Below are 15255 nucleotides of genomic sequence, written 5' to 3'. Positions count from 1 at the left end.
GCGTCGTTCCAATTTATATTGTGTGTATAATTTAATTGTTATAATTTAAATTAATTTAAATTAAATATATAGTTCATAAAAAGTTGTAATAAAACACTTTTTTTGATTATATTAAAGTAGGTAAGAGGTGAACTTTGAGAATGATACAAAGTCACCATTGCCCACAGGCACTTAAAGATAGATGGTGCTATAGGAAATATTAAAGAGTCATTTCAAGACCGATCATGGGGATTGATTGAATCGTATAAAGTCGATGTGTTGTAGCGCCACCTAGTGGCGAGTTGCAACAAAGTGGAAAGTATAATAAACTTCTACAGAAACATGTATGTTAATGCCAACTTTCATGATGACTTGGTCGAACAGTTTCGAATCTATTAATCTGAAACAATTCTTTTGTAAGCACAAACTCGAAACTCACCGTAGGAAACGGTCCAGAAAATGATATTCAAAATTGACCATAACAATTATAACATTTCAAGAAAACACCCATCAAAATAGTATATCACAATAATTCGGTTGTAAATTTTTCATGGGTAAGTAATGAAGTCTGTTCTTACAGAATAGCACTGCAAACACCAACTATATTTATACATAAGACTTTGTATAGTATAACTTTATATCATCAAAACATACCACATATTCAGATATAAAGTGTATTCCTGTACTCTGCTTACAACTAAAACAGGAGCATAAAAAAAATGCTTTTAGCATCACGTGTCAGACGCTGTTACCATTTTCACGATATTTTACTCCAATACACTAAAAGATAGGAGTATTTCATTTCGAAACTCTCTCAAGCTGAGTTGTTAAAACGTTTGAGCAGACTTGAATGATCGATTGCTCCATAATTACTTTTATTTGGTTATGAAACAAATATAAAAACGTCATTTGATTCTATGCCAGTATTTTTCTAGTAGATAGGTGGACGGGCCTATAGTCCACCTTATGGTACTTTATTATCACTGCCTATACATTACATACATTGCTACTAAAATAAATATTAACCATCTCTTATATCGTCAATGCACCACCAACCAATACACAATACAACCATTACCAAGTATTATTGCTGATTGGTGGTAGAATAAGCCCAGATGGGCCAATTGCTTTAGCATGCAAGGTTCGCCTTATAAGAAGAAGGTCTGATGGTGGTTAATGGATACATATTTGCAGATTTTTATCTGACACATGCAAGTTTCCTCTTGATAGTTTCTTTCACCGCTAAGCACGACATAAATTATAAACATTATGACGATATAAAGCCGCTATCTTCGGCTAATAATTACCTGTTCTACCCACTTCGCTTCAATACAGTATTAAAAACATACTATTTTCCAAACTGGTGAAAAGATGCTATATTACAAGACAAGTTTGTATATGTATTATATATACTTCTTGAAAGATAGTGAGAATGTTTTTTATACAAAATATATAAATCTTGTCATTCTCTATTACGTGTTTTTCATAGTTTAGAATCATTGATGATCAATTGCATCTAATTTTCGTCCTAGTGAAACAACCCGAATCACATTTGTGTCACGAACGCGATCAATACTGACGTCATCATGATTACCTTAATCTAAGTGTTAATCGAACACATGTTTCATTGGCCGATAACAATACGCGTTTTCGTATTGTCTACATATATAGCTTACTAGTTTCCACCCGCGTGTTAAGGGAAGGGGCTCAGGTATTAAGTAAATATAGCCTATATCCGTTTTGGGGTTCAATCTTGCTTTTTACCGAATTTCATCAAAATCAAAATAGCCGTAAAGATGTAACAGGTAGACAGAGTTACTTTCGTATTTATTATATTAGTATAGATATTTATCTTTTGATTTAAATAATGTTTAGTCCTTACTTCGAATTAATCATTTGTATCTTTGAAACATTTGAGATTATTGATGAGAAACAAATATTGGCCGTGAGGGTAAGACCGGCTCGTATACCGTGACGGCAAACGGCATGACGCTCTTTTATTTCGTGCTTCACTCCACTCTCTCGTTTGTGTGTGCGTGTCGCGTATACTTCGTTGAATATATTTTTATAATATTTTACAATAAAATATTTATTTACTTTACGCCAAATTTAATCATTGGTGTAATTATAAATTGTTTCATTAATTAACATCGTTTCACATCTGCCCGGCGTCACGTGTCGGGTTACCATACTGTAATTATATGATTTTTCGCATCCATTCATATATCCACTCTTTCATAAACCTTTGAAAGAAAGAAGGTTTATGATCATAGTTTTCATAAACCTTTAAAAGCCGAGATGGCCCGGTGGTAAGAACGCGTGAATCTTAACCGATGATCGTGGGTTCAAACCCGGGCAAGCACCACTGAATTTTCATGTGCTTAATTTGTGATTATAATTCATCTCGTGCTTTACGGTGAAGGAAAACATCGTGAGGAAACCTGCATGTGTCTAATTTCACTGAAATTCTGCCACATGTGAATTCTACCAACCCGCATTGGAGCAGCGTGGTGGAATAAGCTCCAAACCTTCTCCTCAAAAAGAGGAGAAGAGGCCTTTAGCCCAGCAGTGGGACATTCACAGGCTTTTACGGTACGGTACGGTCATAAACCTTTTCCCTCCTTTATTTCTAGTTCTATAACTTGCATGTATTTCATAATTATGATACAATTTCAGAAACTCTTTTCCTCAATTTCCTTTTTCTGTGAGATTCATAATTTGGGGTAATCTTAATCAGCTAGTAAGAAAGTATTGTCTCGAAAATTACAGCTGATAGTTTCTAATATCATTTCCACGTGAATTCACCGTCATTGCTAAATAATGTTGCCAGAATGAAAATCTATTTTATTAACATCAGGGCGAATATTTAATTAATATCAATTACGTGTCGGATGTACGTAGGAAATTAAGTAGATTCCGGTAATAATAATGTTAATGCATATAAGTGCCAAAGACGTTTCGAAGGCAAATTATTTTCATGAAATAATGACTTAATTTTATTATTCATTACTTTATTGTGAGGTAAGATTTTTTTAATAATCGATTTGAATTCACGTATTCTTCGTTAATTTAAATGGCTGTCTTGTCAAATGTTTCCATTTAATTTTTTAATATTCCATTTACACCGGCATAAGCTATGATTTTCATGTATTGAGTTTATTTAATAATGTACGTCAATTATACTCACACAAATGAATTTGTTTTATTTATTGAACCGTTTAATTAAAAAAAAAACAATGCGTGAACACGAACGAAGAGTCAATGCAAATGACGAAACGAAAGGTAGTTAATAATTATTGAATTCAAACTAAAATTTAATTATTAACTTTAATATATATTATTGAAATAGGTAGGTAGACTGACTAATGGGCCTAATGGTATGTGGTCACCTCTGCCTCTAGATAATATACATCGCCAATGCACCTTGGGTACTAAGACGCTACGTCCCTAGTGCATGTAGTTACACTGGCTCACTCACCCTTCAAACCGGAACGCAATAATACTAAGTATTGATGTTTGACGGTAGAATATGTGATAAGTGTGTACCTACCCAGTTGTTCACGAATCGATCCCACGAAGCATATTCTTTATACATTAAAATATAATTTTGGTAATCATATAAATTTCAGTTTAAAACACGTGTAAAATATTCGCTGAACGTAATTCACATTTTACCGTATATCATTTTACGACGTACAGGAAAATAATAATCGCATACATTCTTTATGTGCATTCTACCACATGGATATAGAGTTTCGAATGTGACTTAATTTATTTTTATGTACTTTTATTCTTTGAACACATAAAGCCATCTGATCTCAAACTAAGCAGAGCTCGTGCTATGGAAACCAGAGAACTGATATACTACATATACTACTTTTCTTTTGTAAATACATACTTTTATAGATAATTACTGAAAATGTGACTTTATTTGAAAATAAAAATTATTTGGTGTGGATAACATATTAAGATCAAATATAAGTGCAACGTTTGACGTTTGTTTGGGTGTAATGCAGACGCAAAACAGAGACTTCTTAAAAATGACATATGTATGTTATGTCAATATCACGTACGATGACATACAAATTGATTAGTGCCATCGAAATTTTCAAAACGGCGCTTGCACACGTGGGTGAACCCACTCACTCACACAGTGGTAATTGGACATGTAGTGTTTGTGTTGTTATATTAAATACAATATTGTCTGTACACTATGCCCTGCTCGTGTTGAGGCGGAGCGTACGCCAATACGGCGAGAGCCGGCGAGAACTGTCGTGCATCAGCGCATAGTGTGTGTTGCCAAGCCAATTATGTACATAATTACTGGTGGTAGAGCTTTGTGCAAGCTCGTCTGGGTAGGTACCACCCACTCATCGGATATTTTACCGCAAAACAGCAGTACTTGGTATTGTTGTGTTCCGGTTTGAAGGGTGAGTGAGCCAGTGTAATTACAGGCACAAGGGACATAACATCTTAGTTCCCAAGATTGGTGGCGCATTGGTGATGAAAGCTATGGTTAACATTTCTTACAATGCCAATTTCTACGGACGTTGGTGACCACATACCATCAGGTAGCCATATGGGCTCGTCCGCCTTCCTATTCTATAAAAAAATATATCGAGTATACTACACTACTGATAAATATTTAATATTAATTTTTATATTGTAGTTTATATTAACGATCTATGAAAGTAGGGTGCGACTTACCAAGGAGTTATCCATTTGCTTATTTGCTCCAAAATACATATAAGTAAATTGATAAAGAGAGCACTGAACTCATTTCCTAACGTATTTTATTTTTCTATAAATACGTCTGTAATAAAGCGTAGTGTCATTATTGAAAGAATGACGCTTTATAACAGACGTATTTTTTTACGATTTTCAGAAATTAAAGTAACAGCGATTATATTATCACAGTTTATTTATCTAATATAATAATAATGTCCTGAAAAATGCGGAGTCTGTTGTTAATTACATCAATACGTGCGAATAGCTCGGTCAGCGAATGCTATTATCTCATGAGTAAAAAGTAATTCAGGATGAAAAACCTAATTTTACCAATCTACGTGTATAGGCAACTTCTTTATTATAATTTAATCTTTCATTTATTTGTTTCGAACAAAAATCGAGTATCGAAGTATTTCGATACAATATATTTTAATATATTAATCAAAAGCTGATTTTAAAATATTTTTACAGTTAAGAAAAAAAAATTCACGTATAAACTATTATCTTTTCTGAAAACGCTTCCAGCGATTTCTGTATTTCTTTATTCTTTTAACAAATGCACGTATGAACTGTCATATGCAAATTCTGTAACTGCCAGACTCTCGCCAGCACCTGTTTTGTATCGTCGCATAAGTAAATAGAATTTAAACACAAAAGGTTTGCGAAATGCGAAGGGGCCCTTAAAAGTGTTTACGCTGGCAGTACATTGTGACATTCATTTATAATGTTGAATTTTTGAAAAGTAAATTTATATTCAAATTTACGACGAATATTTTTATACTAGCATATTCTTTTAAATGTTGTTTCTATGAACATTTATTTTAAGTCTGTTTTCGTTTAATTTCCTAATTTATATTGTACTTTTTCACTTATCGTAAATAAAATAACAAATAGATAATGACGTCGACACGTTATAAATTTGAAGAGAACGATCGACTTTCACGCTAAAGGGATGTTTATAGGGTATAATCAAAACTTTGGCAATTTTGATGTCAATATTTTTCTATAACTGATGTGGAAGATCACGTAAACAATCTTCAGTGTACAAGGGATAATATCTTAGTTCCCAGATTAGCGCCGCGTTAGCGATGTGTATGGGCGGTGGTCTCCACTTATCATCAGGTGGCCAACTACCGTCTGCTTTTCTAATAAAAAAAAAGTTTACTTCGCTGCGTTCATCATAATAGAACAGACAACTTCTTCTAACGACGTGTAATAACCTGCTTTGTGTCTGAATGTCTGTGTAATTGAATATTGGAACTGAATCTTAATCGACGATTGAGATTTCAAACACAGTACTACTGGGTTTTGTATTTTCATGTGCTTAATTTTTATATACATATGTGTTTGTGCTTAAGTTGTTTATAAATGATCTCGTGCTCGGTGGTGAAGCATCGCAAGTATGCCAACGTGTATCGGATGTAATCCACCACAATATGTATTTACCAATCCTAAATGAAACAGCGTGGTGGAATAAGCGGCAATCTCCTAACATTATAATTTGTTACTTTTATTTTTAAACAGAAAATAACCTTCGTCACGCTACGACAAGTCTTAAACAGAATGCGTGATGACATGATATCAATGGTACCAACGTTGGAACTCAAACTCGTAACGGTTTATATAATACACTGAACTTTGATGTCGCTATTTCGTATTCTCTTTAACTGTGACGGAGATCGTACATTCACAGTTCTTGATCGAAACCAGTTTTTATTGGTCCATATTTCGGGTTATTTATTGGTCGATAAAGTTCTATAAATATTATAAATAACGAAGCAATGTAGGTTAAGCTTGACTAAGTGTCGTGGCACCATCTGCGGGAAGGCATTCATTCAATCCAATTTCCACATCTATTGGCACTTCAAGTAATAATTATATCCCTTATTATTATATAGCTTTTTTATCAAAATACACAGTATTTCGCAAACTCGGTACAAAATATTAATACAGCTTAATTTAAAGAAATAATTGTTAAAATACACTAATATTATTTGTATATAATGTTAGTATTTACATCAATTTCAACTATTATTATACTCATTAATTTCCAAAATATTTAAAGTATTTGTACTTTTAACGATTTTTTTTATTATCATTAGCATGTCGGTTTCGCGAAGTCACGAGTCTATCGCTTTCGATAAAACAGCGTAAGGTGGCTAAAGAATTCATTTCAAAAATGTATTTTTTTGCGTTTAAAGTGCATCGCATTTGTGTAATCCTTAATTATATTACAAAGCTATGTAGCCTACAAATACCTAAATAATGATGATGAAGCTCTACGGACCGATTACGGCCACGGCGTTCAATCTCATGAGAGATTAACTAACTGCGCAGGACATATTATAGTGCAAGTATGAGCGTAAATACAAATGCACTCTCACCCTTAAAATTCGTCAATCCGACACGACCAGAGAGGGTGTAGGCGTAGAACCAACAACTTTATTCCAGACTCCGAACTGTTACTAAGAATCTTAGATAGAAAAACTCGACCTGGGGCTTGAACCCAGGACCTCGGGATCTGCGACCTTATATCTAGTCACTAGACTATGGAGGCAATTAACGTTCTAAATACACATATTTATTATTATTTATGGAGATAGTTACACCATAAACTTATCACTAAACCTATGAAATTAACAACTAAACCAAATATTCTTAAGAAGTGATTCGGCTTTAAAAGTGTAAACAACATTTACTGTAAGAGAGAGAGAGACATCACCAATCAAACAAAGGATAATATAATGACCGAGACAACTAGGTCATTATATATGCATTTATTGAATAACACCCTGTGAATGTCCCACTGCTGAGCTAAGGCCTCCTCTCCTTTTTTGAGGAGAAGGGTTGGAGCTTATTCCATCACGCTGCTCCAAAGGGGGTTGGTGAATACACATATGGCAGAATTTCGGTGAAATTAGACACACGCAGATTTCCTCACGATGTTTTCCTTCACCGTCAAGCATGAGATGATAAACACAAATTAAGCACATGAACATTCAGTGGTGCTTACCCGGGTTTGAACACATAATCATCGGTTAAGATTCACGCGTTCAAACCACTGAGCCATCTCGGCTCTTTTTTATTCGGCATTTATTCGATATTTTTAAATACTATCTCTATGAATATTTATCTCAACTCAATTCATTAGTATGAAAATACAAATTCCAATCAAAATAAGTGATAAAAGGTAAGTTGTTTTTAATACAAACGCAGTACTTCACATTTAGCAAATCATTAATATATTAAAAGTATTTTTTAAAGAAGTTATATTGAAACTATTTTGCTTAAAATATGCGGTCATGATTTTTTTATTTTAATTCTTCGGGTATCTTTATTTGTTAGTTTATACAATTGTGTATGTTTTATTATTATAAAGTTTCTAGAAGTAACGTAGTATTAATACCATTTAGGTATTTTATTTGCTAGATTATTATTGTAAGTCATAGTATTTCTATATTTTCCCAAACTGACTGCCTCGTTGCTCTAGTCTCTAAGGTCTAGCTTGATGTAAGGCCGCAAACCCGGAGGTCCTTGGTTCAACTCCCAGGTCGAGCCAATAAAAAGTTATTGAGTTTTTCAGTCAGAAAATGCTCAGTAGTAGCCCGGGGTCTGAAAGTTGGAAGTGTGTTCACTCCCGTGCCTCGAAAAGCACATTAAGCCGTTGGTCCTGCACCTGAACTCTTTCCTGTCGTGTCGGATTGCCGTCCCCTCGGATTATAAGAGTAGTAGTAGGCAAAAGAGAATGCACCTGTGTTTGCGCACACACTTGTGCACTATAATATTTCCTGCGTAGTTCTCTTGAGATTGGCCGCCGTGGCCGAAATTGGTCTGGAGGACATTATTATTATTATTATTTTCCCAAATTGTTTCAAATTTGATTTGATATATTTATTCATTTTCATTATTATTTAAGATGCTTGTCTCCTTTGCATGTCATGGTTACCTTTAGGTATGGCAGCTTTCACTCAAATATTTTTTTAAGGAAGTAAGTAAGTAACTGTCTTTGAATGTCACCTTGCTGTGCTAAGGCCTCCTTTTTGAGGAGAAGATTTGGAGCTTATTTTTTTAAATAAATAATAAAAGTTTGTTTGAGATATGTATATGTATATTAAATGGATGTACTCAAAAATACATTTAATAAATTCACAACAACTCACATGCTAATCTTTCGAACCAGCGTTTCATAATTCACTGTGTCATTCATCATCATCAACATTGTCAAATGATCTTATATAAAACGATGTTTTTGTATAAACATTCGTATTTTTTGACAAACATTAGGAAACCGCTTAATTTTTAACTATATATTATATTTTTTATTATTTAAAATAAGTAGTCAGACCGAAAAATGTACCATCTGATGGTAAGTGCTCAGCACCGCTCATATACTGTGCACTGTAAAAAATACAAACCATCCCTTCCATCGTTAATGCGCGACTAACATTGGGAACAAAGATGTTTTATCCTAAGAACCTGTAACAGCACTGGCTTAGTCACTCTTAAAACGGCATAAAACAATACTATGTATTGCTGTTTGGCGTTAGAATATATGATGAGTGGGGGAACCTACCCAGACGGGCTTACACTAAGCCCTACCAACGAATAATGTTTTACAATGAAAATTAATATATATTTTTTTCTCTTTTACACAGATCTTTGAACATTCAGTCATCGTTATGAATACGGTAAGTTTTTTATATTGTATTGAAATCTTGGTGAAACTACCATTAGTAATTTTGAGATGAAAAATTTTAAAGCTTAAAACTCTGCGGCTTCATGCTTTGTATTTTTCAAAATTTCTTTATAAAAGTGCAGAATTATTCAAGATGTTCGCTTTCAACGCTGAACATTTGAGAGTAATCTTTATAAATTCAGAGGTAATCTGGATCACGACACTGTCATAGTTCCTTGATCGCATGAGATGAGATACAAATTAAAAATGTTTTTGTGTTTCTTAATTATTTTATAAAAGAAACAATATTTTGTTTTTATTGTATATCGTTAAAAAAAAGATTCGCTAGGTTATCATTTATATTACATAGTGTAATACATAGGTAGTGATGAATATTATGTAGACGTCAAAAAAGTTTCGCGAACTAAAATTTCATTCAAATTCCTCCTAATATAGACACAGTTTCCGTTATTTATTACATAATAAGTTATAAAGGTAACATTAATTTATTTTAAAATTAATATATGTCTTGTACATATGGGTTTTTACAAGCAATTATAAATCGTATACCAGTATAGAATGGAGATTCTACTGAGAAAAATAATACTGTTCTTCATCTAATTTATTACATATGTATGAAAATCTACGTACACTAATAATTATGACTAATGATCATGCTTTTTTTTATTCCAAGCTTAAAAGTTGTAGTAAACTCCAGAAGGGTAAAAAGTTGGTTTGTTGGTTTTATCAATCAATCAATCAACAGCCAATCGTTGTCCACTGCTGAACATAGGCCTCTCCCAAGGTGCGCCAAAGCTCCCTGTCCTCCGCCTTCCGCATCCAGTTGGTGCCCGCCACCTTCTTAAGGTCGTCGGTCCACCTGGCTGGAGGGCGCCCTACGCTGCGCTTGCCGATTCGCGGTCTCCACTCTAGGACTCGTCTGCTCCAACGGCCATCGGTCCTACGACATACGTGACCAGCCCACTGCCACTTCAGCCTGCTAATTTTGCAAGCTATGTCGGTGACTCCGGTTCTTTTCCGGATAATCTCATTTCTGATCTTATCCTTCAAAGATACTCCGAGCATAGCTCGCTCCATAGCACGCTGAGCGACTTTGAATTTGTGGACTAGTCCCGCAGTTAGTGTCCACGTTTCGGCACCGTATGTCATGGCAGGTAAGACGCATTGGTTGAAGACTTTCGTCTTCAAACATTGCGGTATAGACGACTTGAGGACTTGACGAAGGTTGCCAAATGCGGGCAGCATTTGGCAACCTTCTTCAGATTCCCAAGCGAATTCTTCGATCGGCTTCCTTCTCGAAGTTGTTCCTACCGACTTGTATTATCTGTCCTAGGTAGGTATATTCACTAACAACTTCGAGAGGTTTCCCCTCGACGTATATCGGTCCCGGCACGACATGCCTATTGAACATGACCTTGGTCTTGTCCAAGTTCATACCGAGACCGACACACCGGGAAGACTCGCCTAGGCTACGCAACATTTCGGTGAGTTGTTCCAGCGACTCTGCTATGATGACGATATCGTCGGCAAATCGAAGGTGTGAGATGTACTCGCCGTTTACATTGACTCCATACCTAGTCCAATCCAGCGTTTTGAAAACGTCTTCCAACGCGTTGGTGAACAGTTTCGGGGATATTACATCCCCCTGTCTCACCCCCCTGCGCAGTTGGATCGCCTTCGTCTTACAGTCCTGGATGTGGACAGTCATTGTAGCGGCGTTGTACAGACATCTCAGTACCTCGATATATCTCCAATCGATATGACATCTCTGCAATGAGTCGAGCACTGCCCAGGTTTCGATGGAGTCGAAGGCTTTCTCGTAGTCCACAAATGCCATACACAGCGGCTGATTGTACTCTTCGGTCTTCTGCACAATCTGCCGAACAGTATGGATGTGGTCCACGGTGCTGTAGCCTGATCGAAAGCCGGCTTGCTCTGGGGGCTGGAACTCGTCAAGTCGTCTGGCGAGACGGTTCGTGACGACTCTTGAGAACAGCTTATACACGTGACTCAGGAGGGAGATTGGTCTGTAGTTTTTCAAGAGGGTTTTATCACCTTTCTTGAAAAACAGTACCACCTCACTCCCGCTCCACGTTTCCGGGGTCTTGCCATGTTGGATGACGGAATTAAAGAGGCTCGCTAGCTCTTTCAGGATCGGAGTCCCGCCTGCCTTAAGCAACTCTGTTGTGATTCCGTCATCTCCCGGAGCTTTGTTGTTTTTAAGCTGTTCTAGAGCCGCCCTAATCTCTCCTTGGTCAACGACCGGGAGCTCCTCGGAGTAATGGCGCATAAGAGGGGCGCGCTGGTCATCAATACTGATTCCCACGGGTTTATCCGATCTTGAAGAGAACAACTGCCCATAAAACCTCTCTACTTCTCCGATAATCTCAGGCCTAGAGGTAACGACCCCACCATTTTCAGTTTTAAGTTTTGTCAGACGCGGCCTCCCAAACTTGCGAGCGAACACTTTCGATCCCCGATTTTGCTCAATCGCAGCCTTGATGGCACGGGTATTGGAGCGTCGGAGATCGCGTCGCGTCAGCGTTTTTATTGTTCGGTTTAAGGCCTTATCTGACAAAAACGATGGTAGTTCTCGTCGTTTTCTCATGAGCTCGAGTGTCTCAGCAGAGAGTTTTGGTGCGTTGTCTCTTCTCTGTGGCGGAAAACACTTGCGGGATGTGTTTTGCAGTATTTTGACCAGCGTGTCGGTTCTCTCATCAATGCTGCTTATGGTTTCCAACGCGGTGAATTGATTTTGAAGTTCCATTTGGAACTTTTCGGAGCCTTGAGCAGCTTGGAGCATGGTAGGTCGGAGAGTAGACCTTATCATTCTCGATCTTTCGGCTTTTAAGTTGATATTTAGAGTGCCTCGAACCAAGCGGTGATCACTTCCGGTATTAAACCTGTTGATCACTGAAACATCTCTAAATATGTGCCTTTTATTCGAAATGATAAAGTCTATCTCGTTCCTTGTCACGTTATCGGGGCTTCGCCAGGTCCACCTCCTCTGAGGCTTCTTTTGAAAGAAAGAATTCATCAAAAAAAGCCCCTGCGCTTCGAGAAAGTTTACCAGCATTTGCCCCCTGTGATTTCTGCAGCCCAAGCCGTAAGGTCCGACTTTCGATTCACCGCTATCTTGTACTCCCACTTTAGCATTAAAGTCTCCCATAACAACATTGTAGTGGGCCCTCGAGGTGTCGTTGAGGGCCTTTGCGATGTCCTCGTACATCGCTTCGACCACATCATCAGAGTATGTCGAAGTTGGCGCATATACCTGTACGACCTTCAGGGAGTACCTGTCGGAAAGTTTTAGGACAAGGTACGCTACCCGGTTCGACACACTACTGATTTCCACAATGCTGCTAATGAGATCCTTTTTGACTAGAAAACCGACACCACCCTGGGAGAGGTTATCACCTTCGCGGAAGTAGAGTAAGTTACCGGACTCTAGAGTTATCGTATCCTCCCCCTGTCTTCGGACTTCAGATAACCCCAGTATATGCCAGTTTATATGACTTAACTCTACTTCTAATTCGGCGAGGTGATGGTCCAGCCTCATCGAGCGTCCATTATACGTTGCCATTTTCAGTCGCTTTATACGGTAGCCTGCCGTGAACCGGTGATTCTTAGCACCCCCTGCCCTGCCGATACCGCGACCGCTACCTTGGTCGGGCCTAGCGGGCTTGCCGGTAACTGGGGGCCTTTTTTTGGGCGCATCTGCCATTTAGGGAGGGGTTTGCCCATACTCGCCGCGCTGGGCAGGCGTGTTGGCGAGTGCAGTAGGGGGTAAGATGTTTATGGGAGGGGGGACGCTGCTGCCCATCCCCCCTTTTCCCCGTCCCTCAGTCGCCTCTTACGACACCCACGGGATGAGATTGGGGGAGTACTATTCTAAGCCGGTACTCCACGGCCAATTGTTGGTTTTATCATCAATGAATCATCGTTAGCATTAAAGTAATATTTACGAATTCATAATTATTTCAATAAAAACTAAATATTCCATCGTGACATAAAATTGAGTGAATAATTGAATCGTTTAACAATTTCGATTTTCTGCGTCAATTCTGACAAGAGCAATATAACTAATAGTTAACGTAACAATGAGCTAACTGGTTCAGTTGTTCGTTATAGATAAGCTAGATTATATTGTGTTCCACATGATATGAAGACCGTTTCTGGTGCTAACGACGTAATTGCTTAAAATGAAATAAAAATTGAAGCAGTACTTAAACTAGATCTTGCATAATAGAGATAATAAAAGACTTGCACAATAGAGAAAGATAATAAAAGACTGTACAATAACAGACTTAATGTCCCACTTTTGGGCTAAGGCCTCCTGTCCCTTTTTGACGAGAAGGTTTTGAGCTTATTCCACCACGCTGCTCCAATGCGAGTTGGTGGAATACACATGTGGCAGAATTTAAATGAAATTAGATACATGCAGGTTTCCTCACAATGTTTTCCTTCACCGTCAAGCACGAGATGAATTATAAACACAAATTAAGCACATGAAAATTCAGTGGTGCTTGCCCGGGTTTGAACCCGCGATCATCGGTTAAGATTCACCATAAAGCCGAGATGGCCCAGTGGTTAGAACGCGTGATAAAAGACTGGCAAATATATAAATGCAATAAATTAGTCACATAATTCCGTTGGTATTCTCTGATCCCTTTAATTCAAGATAATCTCAAGTTGTAGATTAATATTATTAAATAAAAACATCAAGAAAAAATACAATTAATGAACACCAGATTCCAATATTCAGAAGACAAAGGTATAAGAATTTCAACAGAGTTACAGTTGTCGGGGCGACAAGCGACTGATAAAACCATAAGCGCCTAACAGTCAGTAACAAATCCACTAATGGGCAAATGCGTCTCCCACTTTACTAAGTTTTCTATCTACCTCTATTTATGTACCTTCTTTGAATTTATTTTTCTGTATATTTTAACAGCTGCTATGTTCTTTGAACTTTTCATTTAATTATTTTCGTATTATTCTATTAGCTAACTCTATTTATCACCACTACAAAACTTTTATAAAAGTCTTAGACATGGTCATTTCAATTTAAAATTATCTTAAATTTAATTTAATACTTTGAAAATACTTGGAAAGAAAAGTCACATCAAGCCCCTTAATCTTAAATGACATAATGCTATAACTTATCATTTCATAATTTAAGAATATCGCGAATTAAAAAACAGTTTTACTAAACAATCGATAAGCGACGTTTATAAGTAACATCTTACTTCAAAGCTTTATAAAGTCAAGTGACGTTCAGTCGTGTCACGAAACATTTACAATGATATTTATTAAACAATTATTTAATGAAGAATTCATTAATCAAATATCACAATGTATATTAATAAAATTGATAACGTGTTTTATGTTTATAAATATTATGATACGATGTTTACAGTATATATAAAATTTCATTGTATAAGCTATGGAATTTCATGGGATAATATACCCTTTGATTTACATCGCATATGTTGACCGTATCAAGCCATAAAACTAAGGATTAAATTGAATCCACCGAATTGTTTTTGTATGATAACAGAGAACCCGCAGAACATTTTATTTTGTAATGGCTTAATATCAACAAATAAAAACCGGGAAAGCAAATGACTCCACTCCACCTGATGGTAAGTGGTAGTGGAGTTTAAACGCGACGACGGCTAGAACAGTCTGGAAGAATGTTTTGCCCTAGCCGCCCCCGCCTGCCGACCCGCGAGATGCCTCTTCACACCTTGTTTGAAGGAACCCAAGTAGTAAGAGGAGAGGAAAACGTGTGCTGGTAAAGAGTTCCTTTTTGTAGTGGTGCGACAGAGAAAAGAGTTGCCAAATTTCTT

The 15255-nt window shown here is 36.9% G+C and overlaps 1 protein-coding gene across 3 annotated transcripts in view; it reads left to right on the top strand.

Moving 5' to 3' along the window:
* LOC126775011 (zwei Ig domain protein zig-8-like) overlaps window positions 1–15255 on the top strand; it is a 199830-nt gene that overhangs the window by 73432 nt on the left and 111143 nt on the right. For 2 of the 3 annotated variants that reach the window (XM_050496724.1, XM_050496726.1), the window contains exon 2: window positions 9363–9395. The exons of the other annotated variant lie outside the window; for it this stretch is intronic. The gene's annotated coding sequence lies outside the window, so the exon portion shown is untranslated. The remainder of the gene's footprint in view (window positions 1–9362; window positions 9396–15255) is intronic. 3 annotated transcript variants of the gene reach the window in all.

Source organism: Nymphalis io, chromosome 17 (assembly GCF_905147045.1).
Source record: "Nymphalis io chromosome 17, ilAglIoxx1.1, whole genome shotgun sequence".
Lineage (NCBI taxonomy): Eukaryota > Metazoa > Arthropoda > Insecta > Lepidoptera > Nymphalidae > Nymphalis > Nymphalis io.
Note: the sequence above shows the minus strand (reverse complement) of the source record. Positions and strands in the feature narration are given on the sequence as shown.